The 16,251-nt window shown below is 41.2% G+C and overlaps 1 protein-coding gene and 1 pseudogene across 15 annotated transcripts in view; both read right to left on the bottom strand.

Annotated features, from left to right (window-relative positions):
* The window catches only part of FHIT (fragile histidine triad diadenosine triphosphatase), a 1,493,627-nt gene that overhangs the window by 1,160,042 nt on the left and 317,334 nt on the right, over nt 1-16,251 (bottom strand). The window lies entirely within an intron of this gene.
* Nucleotides 12,495-14,177, bottom strand: LOC103002976 (DNA replication factor Cdt1-like; annotated as a pseudogene).

Raw genomic sequence — 16,251 nt, 5'->3', positions numbered from 1 at the left:
AGTAAAAGGTATGCTATATTGATAAAAATAACCACAGACGACAAAAAATGAATTCCAATAAGTTTTGAGTCTAGTACTCTGAATGTACATTCACAGTGGAGCATTAGTACAAAAAGAAGTACAAATTAATCTTGAACTTTACTTAGTGGATTGGTTGTTGGAAGTAGTATTTCTGAAACTATTTTCTGAATATTACAGGATAGAGCAAATGAATCAATACATTGAACTCTCACAGTGGAATAAAGGAGATACGAATAAGGAATGAGGGAAGCTGAAGAATTTTGTGATGTTGGATTTGAAATGTAGGTTATTACATATATAGTATATACATGTATATACACATAAATACATACATATATCTTAGAAGTAATGACACCAAAGTATCAATGATCCCACCTAGTAGCCAAATCTTTGTTTCTAAATTCCATTCCCCACTAAAGGGAGGCAGTGCTCTTTGAAGAAATGACTTATTCTTGATCAGGACTAGGGAGAATACAATGTAAGCTTAAAAGATCTTATTTTCTTCAAGGGCATACTCAAAACTGACAGAGACATGTCAAAAGGACACAGGAACTAGCTTAGAGGGGATCCTACTGGCTAACCTGGGGACAATTTGAGCATCACTAAAGAATAAGGATCTGTTTATATAGTTATATTTAATTTGTGGAACTTCCTTGAGCTATACACATATGATTTGCACATCTTCTGTAAGCTGACTTTACTTAATACAAAGTTTGAAAAAAAAAAGCTGTGATAAAAGCAACAAAGAAAACACATATTTTATTTTAGCTGAAAGAAGTACCATACTGTATGAGTAAATTGTTCCAGCTAGGATGATAATTATCCAATCCTACTATGGATATGGGGAGGAGGAACTCTTTTGTTACCAAAGAATATCAGCTAATAAATATAGAAGAACACCATCAGGCAAGATTCATCCATGAATAATAAAACCAATGGATGAAAAGTTCTTGGGAAACAGAATATTCACTCACTCTCAAAATATCACCTCACAGATTACTTACTAATTACAAAGCAAAAAAAAAATCTCAATAAAACACATACCTTCTAAAATTTGAGGTATTTGGAGAATATCACCTTAATCAAGTGATCATATGGCATCACCAAGAATGATACAAACAAATTAGGTGCCTTTGATATGGTACAATGTGAAGTATACAATATCACCTAGGTAGTATTTTAGCCAAAAATGTTTAAACTAAATCTAATCATGAGCAAACAACTGGACAAATCCACATCGCGTGGCATTCCAAGACACTGGCTTGGGAACTTCAAAAATATTAACTCATGAAAGATAAATAAAAGCAGGAGACTATTCTAGATTAAAGAGTCCAAAGCAGTGCAACAACTAAAGAAATGTGTAATCTGAGTGGATTTATAGAAAAGAAAATAGAAATAAGGAAAAAGGGACACTACAAGGTACAAGGGACATTAATGGGGACATTTGACTATATTTGATAACATAGTGTTTAAATTTCTTGGGTGTGATAATAGTACTATGGTTACACATTGATCTTAGGAGATACAAGGTTAAATGTCAGGTGGAAATACAATGTCTACAGCTGAATTGCAATTCGTTTTTCAAAAGTATATAAATGAGAAAAAGGAAGCAAATGAACAACGGTGCCAAAATGTTAATGAATAACTGAATTCCTGTGAAAGGTATTTGGGTATCTGTTGTTCTCTCAATTTTTCTTAAATTTTAATATTCTCAAAGTAAAAAGTTGGGAGGAAAATAATTGGGATAGACTGTAAAAAAAAAAAATCAAGGACAACTAGCATTTTCTAAATGCTTGCTATGTGTCAGGCCCTATTCATAAGGGGGTTTCAATAATAACTCATTTAATCCTCATAATTCTATGTGATTGATAGTAATACTTATACAGATGAGGAAATTGAATACTATAGAGAGAAAATAACTTGCCCAAGCTAGTAATCAGAGTAGTTAGGATTCGAACCTAAGAAATTTAGATTTAGAGTTCATTATCACAGACACAATATTTTTCTGCCCTTCAAATAAATAATAAATCAGATTATTGAAACATACTTATTAAATAATATGAAATAATATGATTAGTAGAACAAACATATTAATCACATCAGCCTAATGATTATACCTATCTGATATTTCCTACATGCCCAACACAGAATTCTGGAGGGTTCAATTGGTTCTGATTAGTTCTCTTTCCTATGCTGGAAAATAAGACCAGCAATAACTGGAGGCCAACGAACATCCTGGGGTGGGATGGAGGGTTGATTTTTATTACCATAGTGTCTTCAGTTATGGGCATTATTTTTAAAACAGAAAATATAGAGAAAGTCAAAGAATCAATATTTATAACTAGTAGGTTTAAAAAATCAAAGAAAAAGGAACAAAAGTACAGGTGCTTTGAGGTTTGGATTATGATAAAAATGCCATTATAAAGCGATCCATTTCCCCGGATGGTAGCGGCTAAAGACCCTAACACAGTAAAAATTACATCATTAGTCAGTTAATCAGTTTTCTCTCACAATGACTCAATGGGGTGCCTTCTTTAACTCAATACAGTAACCAGCTCACCAACAGTATCTAAAAAAGAGAAAAGTTACAAGAATAAAAAAATTGACACAAAAAGCTATGGAGAAGAGAGTCTGAAACAGACAAAAGCGGTTGTACTATAAAAGAAAGTGAGAAATGGAAAGGGAAATGTCAGGAATCAAAGGTTAAAAGAGAAAAGATCAGGATTTAAAAAAAAAAAAAAGATATTCAAGTCTCTTATAAAAGAAAAGGGACAAGTCGGGAGATAAAAATCATGACCAGAGTTGAAGCCTGAAAACACAAGGCAACAGACAAAAAGAAGCGGTATTAGCAGTGCCATTCACTCACTCATTTACTCATTCATTTAACATCTAGAATATAGAAGGTACTTTGTGGACCTTTGAGAGACACAAAAATGATAAGCAGGGACCCCGGCCCTCAAAGAGCCTAGCTGCTCAAAATATTCTCATTTTTGCATGTTCCTATTTTTTAAATGTGATTTTTAATTATTGATGCCATACCTTAGTTAACTGTGGTAGTTAATTTTATATCTCATCTTGACTGGAACACAGGGTGCCCAGATTAAACATTATTTCTAGGTCTGTTTTTGAGGGTGTTTCTAAATAAGATTAACGTTTGAATCTGTTGACTCAGTAAATGAGATTGCCTTCCCCAATGTGGGTGGGCATCATCCAATCCAGTGAGGGCCTGAATAGAACAAAAAGACAGAGAAAAGGGGAATGCATCCTCTCTGCCTGACTGATTAAGCTGGGACATCAGTCTTCTCCTGCCATCAACTGTGACTTGCACCATCTGCCTTCTGGTTCTTAAAACTACACCACCAGCATTCCTGGATCTCCAGCTTATAGATGGCAGACTGTGCAACTTCTCAGCCTCCATAATCATATAAACCAATTCCTATATATAATAAATATATTTATTTATTCCTATATAAATAAACACACACACACAGGTAAGCAGCTTTTGGCAGGAAAGAGCACTTCGCAGGAGGCCCCTTTTGTCTTGTCACTTTAGCAAAGCTATATTGCAGGGGTCCCCAACCCCCGGGCCGTGGTCCGTGGCCTGTTAGGAAGCAGGCCACACAGCAGGAGGTGAGCAGTGGGCGAGTGAATGAAGCTTCATCTGCCACTCCCCATTACTGCCTGAACCATTCCACTTCCCCACCCCGGTCTGTGGAAAAACTGTCTTCCACAAAACCAGTCCCTGGTGCCAAAAAGGTTGGGGACCACTGCTATATTGTAACTAACCTTAAGCCAGGCTCTACTCATCTCTGGCCAAGCACACTTTCAAATCTTTTGATCACACAATACCTTGCCTAACCTGTTGGTTCTTTCCTTAGATCAAAGAAATAGAAATGAAGAATAAGTAATTAACAGATAACTAAATCTCTTCCCTAGCTTCCCCTTCGGTAATCTTGTGAACAAACTGTGTGAACAAAATAGCATCTAAAGAAAGATCACAAGAAGTCGACAAGCCTGCACATAGTGGAAAATGGCAATGAGTCTGATCCCCTACCTCAATGATTAACTGAGATTTTTTCTCCTTTTCTCTTTGAAAACTTTCATGGCTGAGCAGAATCTTCAGAGTTGGTTTTGGGACACAAGTCCACCTTCTCCCCAGATTGCCAGCTTTCTGATTAAAAACAACTTTTTCCATTTCTACCAACACTTGCCTCTTGAGTATTGATTTTCAAGCAGCGAGCATCTGGACCTGAGTTTGGTAACACACACACACACATAAATACCTCCTATTGGTTCTGTTTGTCAGAAGAACCTTAATACACTAATATTCTCATACTCAGCACGTACTTCCAAATATTACAGCAGTTACATCATCCATAAAAGAGGGTACTTTTTAATGGCAACTGCTGTACTGAAGGAGTTTATTATGAAAGGAGATGTGTTCACATTTCTGATATACTGATAGTATCATCATTAATTAAATCAGCATCATAAAGTGGTGCTATGATGTATAGATACTTTCAACTTTGGAAACATATCATCCATTTTCTTTTCATTATCTTATTCTAGAAAGGTGAACATTGGCAAAGGACAAGGAAATCTAAAGTAAGCAGAAAGACAGATAATGAGTTTAGGAATCAAGTTTTCATTTTCTTTGTAATTTTCCACAGGACTTCTATGAAAAAAAGCAATACTGACCAATGGAGTATTTTTCATATTGTGTCTGAGAATGAATTCTGGGTAAAGGAAGATACAACAAGGGAGAGGCTCTCAACCAGATATCCTTTCCCAGTATCTCACATGCAGAAAACACCTAAGTGAGGTTTACTTGAAAGAAAATCAGAAATTGACCTCCCAGCCTGTATATGGTTTCTGCTCTTACTAAGGTCAGCTTAATCCCTGAAAAGAGCTGAAAATTCAAGTTTAAATGGGTGTTTCATACATCCAATTTGGAGGACCAACCTCTACCCCCCAGGTCAACAAAAGAGGGTGAAGAGCATGGAAGTAAACATCCGTTATTTAGACTGATCAACATCTGACTCCCTTAGGGCACTGCCCCTCCCCAGCTCATTGTTTTCTCCTGGGATCTCAACTGAGTGTCTCATCTCCCTCTCCAGAGGTAGGAATGTGACTCAAGCTAACCAATCTGAGTCTTCTGGGGGGATTTATATGAATCAGCTGTAAGAGAAAGGCGCTTCTGAGAACGTGGGTAGTATTAAAAAAAAAACAAAGAAGAAGAAAACAGGCCCAGAATGGAGTCACTTGTGCTAAGCCCCATGTCAACAAATCAAGAGTTAATACCTAATCTAATTGTAGTTTCAGTCTCTCCTAGAAATGTAATCTTAACCAGTCAGTCTGAAATTTCCTGGCCAGCACTGGTGAGATAATCCATCTGATGGAACTCTGCCATCCCCCAAGAAGGTACTTTGCCTGAAACAATCCTTTCTTTTATTTATGACTTTCTTGTCCCACTCCCTTTCTGCCCTTTCCTTGTCTGAAGCTCTTTGGAGCCCTTTTCTATCTACTAGACGGGATGCTGCCTGATTCATGAATCGCTGAATAAAGCCAATTAGATCTTCAAATTCACTCAGTTGAGTTTTGTTTTCTGTTTTTTAAAATTTTATTGGAAATACATTTCTTTTTTTTTAATTAATTTATTTTTGGCTGCGTTGGGTCTTCGTTGCTGTGCGTGGGCTTTCTTTTTTTTTTTTTTTAGTTGCGGTGAGCAGGGGCTACTCTTCATTGCCGTGTGCGGGCCTCTCATCGTGGTGGCCTCTCTCATCTTGGAGCACTGGCTCTAGGTGCGCAGGCTCAGTAGTTGTGGCGCACGGGCCTAGCTGTTCTGCAGCATGTGGGATCTTCCTGAACCAGGACTTGAACCCGTGTCCCCTGCATTAGCAGGTGGATTCCTAACCACTGCGCCACCAGGGAAGCCCGAATTTTGTTTTTTAATAGTAGTTAAATTCACACCACCACAAGGACTTAGACTGAAGGAAAATTAAGAGCATGTAGAGAAGAAATGGGCTATGAGATGGGGAGGAGCAGAGGCAAATTCACCATGAAGCTATTGCAATTTAAGTTTCCAGGTCCTTTTAGAGCAATGTGGTCATTTATGATCTTTTAATAAAGAAGCTTCTCCAAACTGTGTAAACTTCAGGCTACACAAAACCTAGATTCACCCCTGGAAGAAACAGTTTTGAATATACAATGAAGCACCTATAGCCATCCATGACAAAAGTCAGGTTCATCCCACTGAAAACTGCAATTATGTGAGCCAAAATTCCCATTTTCATTTCTCTTGGGATATCCTGAATTCAGTTTTACCCACTTGCAACTGAAGGGTAGCAGAATATGTCACCCCAAAATATGACTCTTCAGCATAAGGATTATTTTGAGCCAATTATTGGAAGAAACAGCAGACACAAGAGAAGCTCTGAAAATAGAGTAGAACTTGCCCTTTTGTAAGAGACATTTACATTTATAAAGGAAATCTCCATTAGTAAGTGTCTCCCTCTCTGTACCAGGAAGAGAAGGATGACTCTAAATCACAAGAGAATCTTATCAATGGAGAAGGCATTAAATCTATAGAACAAATCTTACCCTTGTTTACCATGCTTTTCCTAGTAAACTCCCGTAACTACCTACCCCAACCCTCCTTATCTTTCTTTTGTCTTTAGCTGAAGATGGTATTTAAGGTAGTAGATGCACCATCTCAGGGAGTTACTCAGTTTTTCTGGGTATCTCCCATGTATACATGAAGTATACAGGTTAATAAATTTCCATTTGTTTTTCTCCTGTTAATCTTTTATTACTGGGAGGTTTGGGGTGGTCTCAGCCAAGAATTCAGAAGGGCAGAGGGGAAATTATTTTTCCTCCTCTACATAACCAAAAGAATTTGGAGAATTTACAAAAACAATAAACTTAACTTCCTCTCAGGAAAATAGTATGAATCAATACTATTTTCAACTTTCAAAATATATATATTATAAGCTATGACTTTGCTTTTGTCCAAATTTCAGAATGTTGCTAACAGAAAGTTCCCACATCAGATTTAAGCAATTTTAATAAAACAAACCATAGGACAACCTTTACAGATTTTTCAAAGATATTTTTCCTTTAATTAATTAGCAATAAATGAAAAAAAGAAAGATTAAGCTGACACTACAACAAGTCTCATCTAATAATAACCTTTTGGGACTTCCCTGGTAGAGCAGTGATTAAGAGTCCGCCTGCCAATGCAGGGGACACAGGTTCATGCCCTGGTCTGGGAAGATCCCACATGCTGCAGAGCTACTAAGCCTGTGCACCACAACTACTGAGCCTGCGCTCCACAGCCCATGCGACACAACTACTGAAGCCCACGCGCCTAGAGTCCGTGCTCCGCAACAAGAGAAGCCACCGCAATGAGAAGCCCAGGCACCTCAACGAAGAGTAGCCCCTGCTCGCCACAACTAGAGAAAGCCCTGCGCAGCAACGAAGACCCAACGCAGCCAAAAATAAATAAATAAATAAATAAATTAAAATAATGATAATAAGTATAACCTTTTTATGTTGTGTGTTTACCAAACGTATTTTTATTTCTGCATTGCACAGAGTACTTATTTTCTACCGAGCATTCCATTTAAATTCTCCTCTCTTGGCCAATCCACATGATTACTAAGGAATCCATTCTTAATACTATATGTGTCAAACCCCTACCAGCAGTGCTTTGTCACCCACAGTCTCCTCGAAACAAATTACATTAGATATCTAAGACTCTTGGAAATCTGCAAGAAAAGCATCTTCAGGAATGTTTCACTTAAGCAAGCCTCTGCCTTCTTGGGATTTTTCTTTGAAGAAGATAATTTAGAAAGTGGTAAAAATTAATGGAGGATATTCCACACTTTTCTGAATAGCAACATGCAAACTAATAAAGGTCCAGAGAGTTCTTCCATGTAGTTCCAAGGAAATAAAATGTGCTTCTTATTAAATATTTCTCAAAAGGTACTTACAATACTACATTTGTTGGAAAAATTAGATATTTATCTTAAAAGAAACATGAAATATTTCATGTCCAAAAGATCAGGAAATCAATCGAAATGGACCATTTGTCTTGTAAATGACTCATTCAGAATGACAAAGAAAATCACTGTTGTACCAGGAAGTGACCAGCTCATTTTGAAGAACAGCAGGCAGTGGGAGAAACATGGATTTTGTGATTTTGAAGAAAATCACTGTTACTTCTGAGCAATGATTCAAGTCCCAATCAAGTCCTGTCACCACCCCCATACACCTTGCCTCTTCACCTAAAGAAGACAATAAAATTTGTACTGACCCCACCAAAAAGTGTGCAGCCAAATGATCTCACTTTAAAGAACTCTGTATACACACACACATACTAATACACACACACATACACTCACACACACCCCTCCATCACCACCAGCATGTTGGAGAACAGCCACCTCAGCAGTAAAGAGATTTGAGAGCTAAGTAAACCTCCTGGCCAGAGGTCCTGGTGTCCTGGTGTCTTCATCTAATCCCAAATCACTATGGAGTAGGTCCCTGCAGGGCACTGGCTTTGGTGCCACAGAGCACTGCCATTTCCAGCATTGCCAGTTCTTTTAACCTTCAAGAGAGCAGAGAAGAGGCATTCAAACCGACGAGTAAAGAGATGTCCTGGCCGTCTAATTTCAAAGTAGATCATATCAGAGTCTCTTATGGTTTTTAGAAGTATTTTATGCTACTCTGATGGAAACCTAAAACAGTAGTAGCTTCTGTCTGATAAATGCCATAGAGGGGTAAACAGTAAGTCTAAAGCAAAGGGAGGGGGGTGAAATTATTTTGCTGCAATAGGCAACACAGTGAAAACAAGAGACTATTGAAGTTTAAACAAATCATCTGTATTTATTCTGGTAAAGACTTTCCTCATATCAGCACTTTAAATACCACTGTAAAATGCTGACAGTAATTATGTGAATGTTGCTACAAAAATTAAACTTCCCAACTAATGGGTTTCAAAGGTGTTTCCACTCCTGCCTTACACACACACACACACACACACACATGCGCGCACATGCGCAAGAACATTTCGGGTATCTCTGTTAGGATTTCCCAAAGTCAACTATACTGCACGGAAGGAAAATATCTAGACTCCTACTACTACCACCACTACTACCAAGAAACAAGTCCAGAAAGAAAGAATGTGAGCCATAATACACTAACCTGAGGCCTGTGCTAGGCTTCTAGTTGGAAGCAGTGTGGCAGAGCAGTTATCAACCTGAACTTTGGAGTCACATCATACAGAATTGAATCCTATCTTAGTCATTGGGTGACTAGGGCTAGTAACTAAACCTCCCTGAACCCCAGTTTCCTCACCTGCAAAATGGTGACAGTCATGTATGTTACAGGAATTAAATGATGAAATGTATATAAAGCACTTAGTACAGATTCTGGCTCACAACAAAGCACTTGTGAAGTGTAGAGTAATTGCTATTATTATTACCATTATCAACAACTGTCACAGAGCATGCTTCTTGGTTAAACAGACACGAAGCTTAGGGGAATAAAGTCACTCTCAGGAAAGTTAGACTTTAAGAAAATAGAAATTGCCTAGTACTTTGGTTAAAATGCACCTTTGTCTGACTTTATATTTTTGGAATTGGCATGTCTATTGGGCAGCTGATACAGCCTGTGCAGGATCTGCAATCTCAACAGAAAGGCAAGTATAACCTTCCTGGTTGTAATAAACAACTTGTTAATCTTTGGATGAATGGACTTCCCTGCTTTGACCTTTTCTACTCAAAATGTGGCACACAGACCAGAACATCAGCATCACTGGGGAACTTCTTAGAAATGCAGAATCTCAGGCCCCACCCCTAATCTACTGAATCAGAATTTTAACAAGAACCCTAGGTGATCTGTATGCACATTAAAGCTCAAAAAGCACTATTGTAGACCAGAAAATTTAATATACAACTTAACCCGTTTTGGATGTGTTTTCTGGAATCTTTGCTATACAATAAACCACTCCAAAACTAGTGACTTAAAACAATAAGAATAACAACCATTTATTTGTCCTACATCTTCAGTTTGGGCAGCGCTTAGTGGGACAACTCATCTCTCTGCTCCACATAATGTTGACTGGGGCAGTCCAGCTGGGACTGCAAGATCCAAGTTGGCTTCCCTTCCCTCCATGCCCCTCGGCTGATATGACTGGGACAGCTGGGGGCTGGCTGGGCCTCTCTCCATATCTTCGTAATCCTCCACGAATTTTCTCCCAATGACCTCTCTCTTGCTGCATAACCAGACTTCTTAAAGCGATGGCACAGGGCTCTAAAGAGTGTTTATCTCCAGCCAACCTAAAGTCTAGCTAGACTCAGAACTGACACAGTGTTATTTCTGCCATTTTCTATTGGCCAAAAAAAGTCAAAAGGTCAACCAAAACTCACAGGGAGGGAAAAAGGACTTTATCTCTTTACGGGAGAAGAGACGTGCACAGACAGAAATGGAAGAATTTGTTGCAACCATCTTCTCAGACCAGTTACGTACGATAGGGTGTCCGTTCCTTTTTCGCTTCCTTTCTCTCCCGGTTCTTGTGATTGGTAAAAACATCCACTTCATTTCGATTACACGATTATATACATGCCCCCATTGGGAGCATAAGGATTTTAAGGCCTGATATCTCCCCTCAAGGATCTTGTTATAATAAAATTGGTGAAATAAGGCATGTATATCTTAAAATTTTAATAACAATAAAATGCTGTAATAATAAAATATTTAAGTAGCAGTACCAGATAATAATAGAAGTGACGGCCTAAGGCTGTGAACCATTCATTTAATTAATTGTGTACACAGTAGCCACTTTTTGAGTGTTCAGGGAAGAACATGGAAGTGGAGAAAAAGGGACCATGGAAAAGGAGGGATGTATATAGACTGAGCTGAGGAAGATTTGCAAAGGAAGAGTTAGATGGATTTCCAAAAAAAAAAAAAACAAAGGCCCAATGAAACATACTTGAAGGATAACAGAACCAAGGAGCCAAGGGAATGGGTCATGGGGACACAAAGCCATAAATGAGTGTCTCTGCATGCTCTTTCTTGAGTGATGATTACAAATTCAATGTTCCTTAAAGAATTTCTTGTCTCATAACGTCCACCTTTATGTTTCCCCTTAGACATGTTCATATGCCATTTATGGAATTGCCAACAGCAATGTAAACTTGTATTAATAATGAAGGGTTTTTACTAAGCTTATAAATTTTACCTTGTTGGGGGGTGGGAAGGGAGGACAAACAAACAGAAATGTGGGGATGTCAAATGGCAATTTGTAAACTTCACTATTCATTGTATAGGAATTAGCACTTCTGGTATTGTTAAGCAGCAACTTGTAAATTTCACTCTTCCTTAAAAAATAAAAATGGAATGAAAGGTACTGCTTAGAAGAAACATAAATTTCAATCTCCACTGCAGGAAAATAAGCTCTGATTACGCTACATAGTTCATACACCACAATGTGCCAAACACTTGTTTTATTATACATTCATGTATAATCAGTTGGTTTTCCAGCAACAGAGAATGAAATTTACAAGTTGTTGTTTAACTTTCTTCGAAATGTATTTTTCTTCCTTCTCCTTTTTCCTCCTCCATATCCACAAAACATAATATGAGCAATGGGGTTTCTGAATGTTACCACTCATTAATTCCTTTTATAACAATGATTAAAACAATTTTAAACATTATTCTTGGGCTTATGCTATCACATATAATAGAGAATGACATAGTTTTGGGCCATACATTTCAAACAATAGCTCTTTAACTTGTTGGGGGTAGAGAGAGCTTTTTAAAAGTTAATAATAAGTATCATTAATAGTCTTTAATTTCTATTTGTTGTTGAAAAGGACCAGGCCTCTGCCTCCAGAAGCTTCTCAGCATTTTCACAAATGCACCCATTAGAAATTCAGAACCAGTGCATTTGAATGATTTTACCATTTATTCAAACAAGTTTCTTTTTCTTTTTTCTTTTCTTTTCTTTTTTTTTTTTCTGACTTTATCTTACAGTTCTAGAGGCCAAGTACAAAAATCAGGGTGTGGGTGGGCAGGGCTGGTTCCTTCTGGTGGCTCCAGGGAGAATCTGTTCCTTGGCTCGCGGCTCCTGCCGGCACCTTCCAATCTCAGATTCTGCATCTGCCTCCCTCTTATGGGGACCCTGTGTGTGACACCCGGCCCACTGAGATACTCCAGGACCGCCTCAGGATCCCACGTGGACACCTGGGAGGGTTATTCTGCCAACCACACTACCTCTCCCCCACCCCACTTCCCTGCACCCTGTATATGAGGGGGGCCTCCACCACACTAGTCAGAGGCCCTCAAGCCCAGCAGCCAGAGCCCTGACCCTCATGGGGATTTAGGACAGGGAAAGCAAAGTGTGTCGTGTTCCTAAAGGAAGTAAGACACAGGCCCGGCGGCCAGTCTGTGTTGGCACCTGTCCGCCGGGCTCACAGCGCCTCCTCAGCACGGGCAAGGCAGGCCAGCCGTGCCAAGACACCTGCCAGGTCGGCGGCCTTGCCCAGATTGACGTAGGTGTCCGTGCGGATGCGGTGTAGGCTGAGCCAGTCAGAGAGCAGCTCAGAGAGGAGGGGCACATGCTTCTCCATCTCCCAGGGGCTCATGGCTGTGCGGTAGCTGCCCACCATCCTGCTGCAGGCCATCTCCATGTTGAGCACTGGCTTGCACTCTGACCCAAAGACGCTGCGCAGCACGCGGGCCAACTCAGGCAGCCGCTCGAGCCCCTGCAGCCGCTGCTCCTGCCCCGGGCGCCGGGTCATCTGCGCCAGCTGCTTCTGCGCCTCCTGGGCCGGATCCGCTCCAGCAGGGCCTGGGACACCCCCTTCAGGGCGGCAGGCGGTGTGGCCGGCGGGGTGGCTGGCAGTGTCGGGCTGGGGGACCAGGGGCTGCTAGGCTCGGTCGTGAGCTGGGCCAGGTCACTCAGAGCCTTCTCCATCCTGGGTGACATCAGGCTGCGGGCACCGGCCAGCACCTCCTGGGCGGTGGCCAGCTTCTCCACGGTGGGCAGCTGGGGCAGCTTGGCCGGCTCCATGTCAGGCACTTCGCCCACATTGAAGCGGGGGTGCCAGTGTGTCAGCTGGTCCTCAGGAACCTCCATGGGCGGGGGTGTTCAGGGAGGCCAGGAAGGCCCTGTGATACTACCAGACGCGGGCTACCAGGTTCTGGCTGAAGATCTGGCGCCGCTGCAAAAGGCGCGACGCCGTGAGCTGGGGAGCCGCACTGCCAGCCGGCTGGTCCAGCAGCGGCTCGATGGTGAGCTGGTAATCAGACTTCCTGCCAACGTCCTTGAAGGTAGGGGCGTAGCGCTCCTGGCGGAAGTGGTAGGAGCCAGGGTACACGGTTTTGATCCGGCCCACACTGCACTCCTCAAAGCACTTGCGCATCATGTCCTGGACACCCTGCTTGACCTTGGTGAAGGTCACAGTCTCAGAGCGGTTGTACAGCATGCCCACGATGGTGTCCATGCTGCAGAACCTCTCGGCCAGCACCTGGTACTTGTAGGGCAGCACAAGGCCCGGGGGCCCCGGCTGGGCCAGGGCGAGGAAGCGCTGATAGGCAGGCATCTGTTCACCACATAGCCCCGCTGGGTGCCCCTTGTCCTCCGGTGCTCTGGGTTCCCCAGCATTCTTCTGTGCACTTGCCTTCAGCTCCTGGATCCGTGCCCCCAGCTCCTGTGCCCACTGCAGTCAAGACTTGAGCTCAGAAAGGGTGACCTATGAAGGGACCTTGTCCTCCTGGGCTGCCAGGCAGGGTCGCTGACCAGCTGAGAGGGTGGCCTTTGTCTTCTTGCTTTGGGGAGAAAAGTGCTCTGGGGAGCCAGGGACAGCTGGGGAACTAGGGCCAGAGACCGCGTTGGCCAGCAGCTGCAGCCTCCTGCGCGGGGGCGGAGCAGGCTCGCCACGCTGGGGTTCGGCGGGTTGGGTGCGCTTGCCGCTGCTGCCCAGCCGGGGCCGGGGCACGGGGCTCGGGGTGCACCAGACCGGCTTGGTGCGTCTAAGGGGTGGTATGCAGATCTTCGGGAAGACCCTGACGGGCAAGACCATCACCCTGGAGGTGGAGCCCAGTGACACCATCAAGAATGTGAAGGCCAAGATCCAGGATAAGGAAGGCATCCCCCCCGACCAGCAGAGGCTCATCTTTGCAGGCAAACAGCTGGAAGACGGCCGCACTATTTCTGATTACAACATCCAGAAAGAGTCTACCCTGCACCTGGTCCTCCGTCTAAGGGGTGGCTGTTAATTATTCGGTCTCGCATTCATAATGCCCAATGATGGCATCACTCTGCACATGGCGCTGCGCCGTGGCGGGAGCAGCGAGACCCCAGCGGTGGGACCACAAGCAGAAGTGGAGACGCGTTTCCCGCTGATTTTCTCGCCGCGCCCTGGTCCCGCCCCCGCTGTGGGCAGAAACCATTGGCACAAACAAGTTTCTAAATAGTTCTCCTGGATAGGAAGGACCCGAACCTTGGAAGAAAGTGGTAGAGTTATCTACATTCCGTAGAGTCATGGCAAGCAATAAAGGAATAAGGGGAGTTGCCACCTCATTACTAAAAGTGTCAGTGCAATGATATCCTAATAAAAGGTGTTCTAACAGAAATTATAAGAAAACTCTCAAAAGAGAAGTCAGGTGCAATACAGCAGAGAATCAAGCAAGACATCTTTATGTAAGGGGGGAGTAAAAACATACAAATATACCACCCCTATAATTTTCTTAACTTATAATTTTTGAATAGATGATGCATACAAGAAGTAATTAATTGAAATAATACCAAAGGAGCAATGTACAGTGAAAAATGTCTTCTGATGCATGCTTTTAAAAATCTCTTATGCAGTCTTCAACATATGCATATATAAATATATATACATATACTTTACATTTCTATGACCACAAATAATAGCATATTCTAACCCTTCTTTCACTTAGAGATGGTTCTATATAGATACAGGCTTTATAAAGGCTTAATTATATTACAGTGCATAAACATTCCATAATTTATTCACCAATCTCCTATTTCTTGGACATTTAGACTATTTTAAATCATTTGTTATTAAACAAAATGCCATGATGAATATTTTAGTACAGAGATTTTTGTGCATCTAGTGACTATATTTCTAAAATAAATTACTAGAAATGAAACTGCTAGGTCAAAGGGTTGTGTGCATTTTATTTTGATAGTTATGGCCAAATAGCTTTCCAAAGACAATATACCAATTTATACTTCCATTCATGATACCAATATATCTTGCATTGAAGCAATTCCAAAATATCCAAAAGTTCACCATCATTTTTCTGCCAATTGATCCAGTCCCTCTGCAAAGGGGGTTGGGGGTAAATATCATCTACTTTTGCTTGTAAGTATAGGCAGGTTATAATTATTATTACCCAAGATTCAAAGCTATATCATTACCTACTGCACCACTCTGTCCTCACTGTGCTATAATTCTAACTGGTCATATAGATCTTTAATTTGCAGATCTCCTCAGAATACAGATTATCTGCATTCTGCAGACCTCTGCAAAAAGCCATCCACAAGTGCATAGTTCATGGCTGAATATTTTTACATAACATCAGCTGGGGCCCATCATTCCAGTATTCTTGCCAAGTGTCACAACCTGCTCTATTATATCAATAAGCAGCTTCAATTAGTCATTTTCTCCCCATGGTGACGACAGCTATAATAGCGTGCAGTGGTCTGATGAAGTTTGTAATACAAAGTACAGATGGGGATATTAGAAGGAAGAGGATACAAAATTAGAATAGCATAAAAAAATTCCACCTCCCAAATAGTCATTTGGGAAATGACACAGTATTCAAGAACGAATACAAAAATGCAATTACTTTTGAAAAAGATGGATAAATAAATTCACCACGGGAACACATTCTTGCCCCAGATAGAACTCTGGTTTTTATTGACTAATTAGTCATTAAGTGGTATCCCAAAAGCAAGTATAAATAAAAGAATATTTGGTAAATTGAAAATAACTTGTCTTAAATAGAATTATAAGATGAAAATAAATACCAACGGAGAACACTAGTTTGAAAGCGTTGTACAGTAGTAAATAAATTAGAAGGCATAACACAGTTGGCTCTCCTCTCAGAATTTTTCCTAAACCTTCCAGTTCTCACCTTGTCCACTACTATCACTGGGCTCCAAGCCACCCCAACCATATCTGGCACAGAGCCATG

The sequence above is a fragment of the Balaenoptera acutorostrata genome, chromosome 10, assembly GCF_949987535.1.
Source record: "Balaenoptera acutorostrata chromosome 10, mBalAcu1.1, whole genome shotgun sequence".
Lineage (NCBI taxonomy): Eukaryota > Metazoa > Chordata > Mammalia > Artiodactyla > Balaenopteridae > Balaenoptera > Balaenoptera acutorostrata.
The sequence above is the reverse complement of the archived record's forward strand: the minus strand, read 5'-3'. Positions and strand labels throughout refer to the sequence as shown.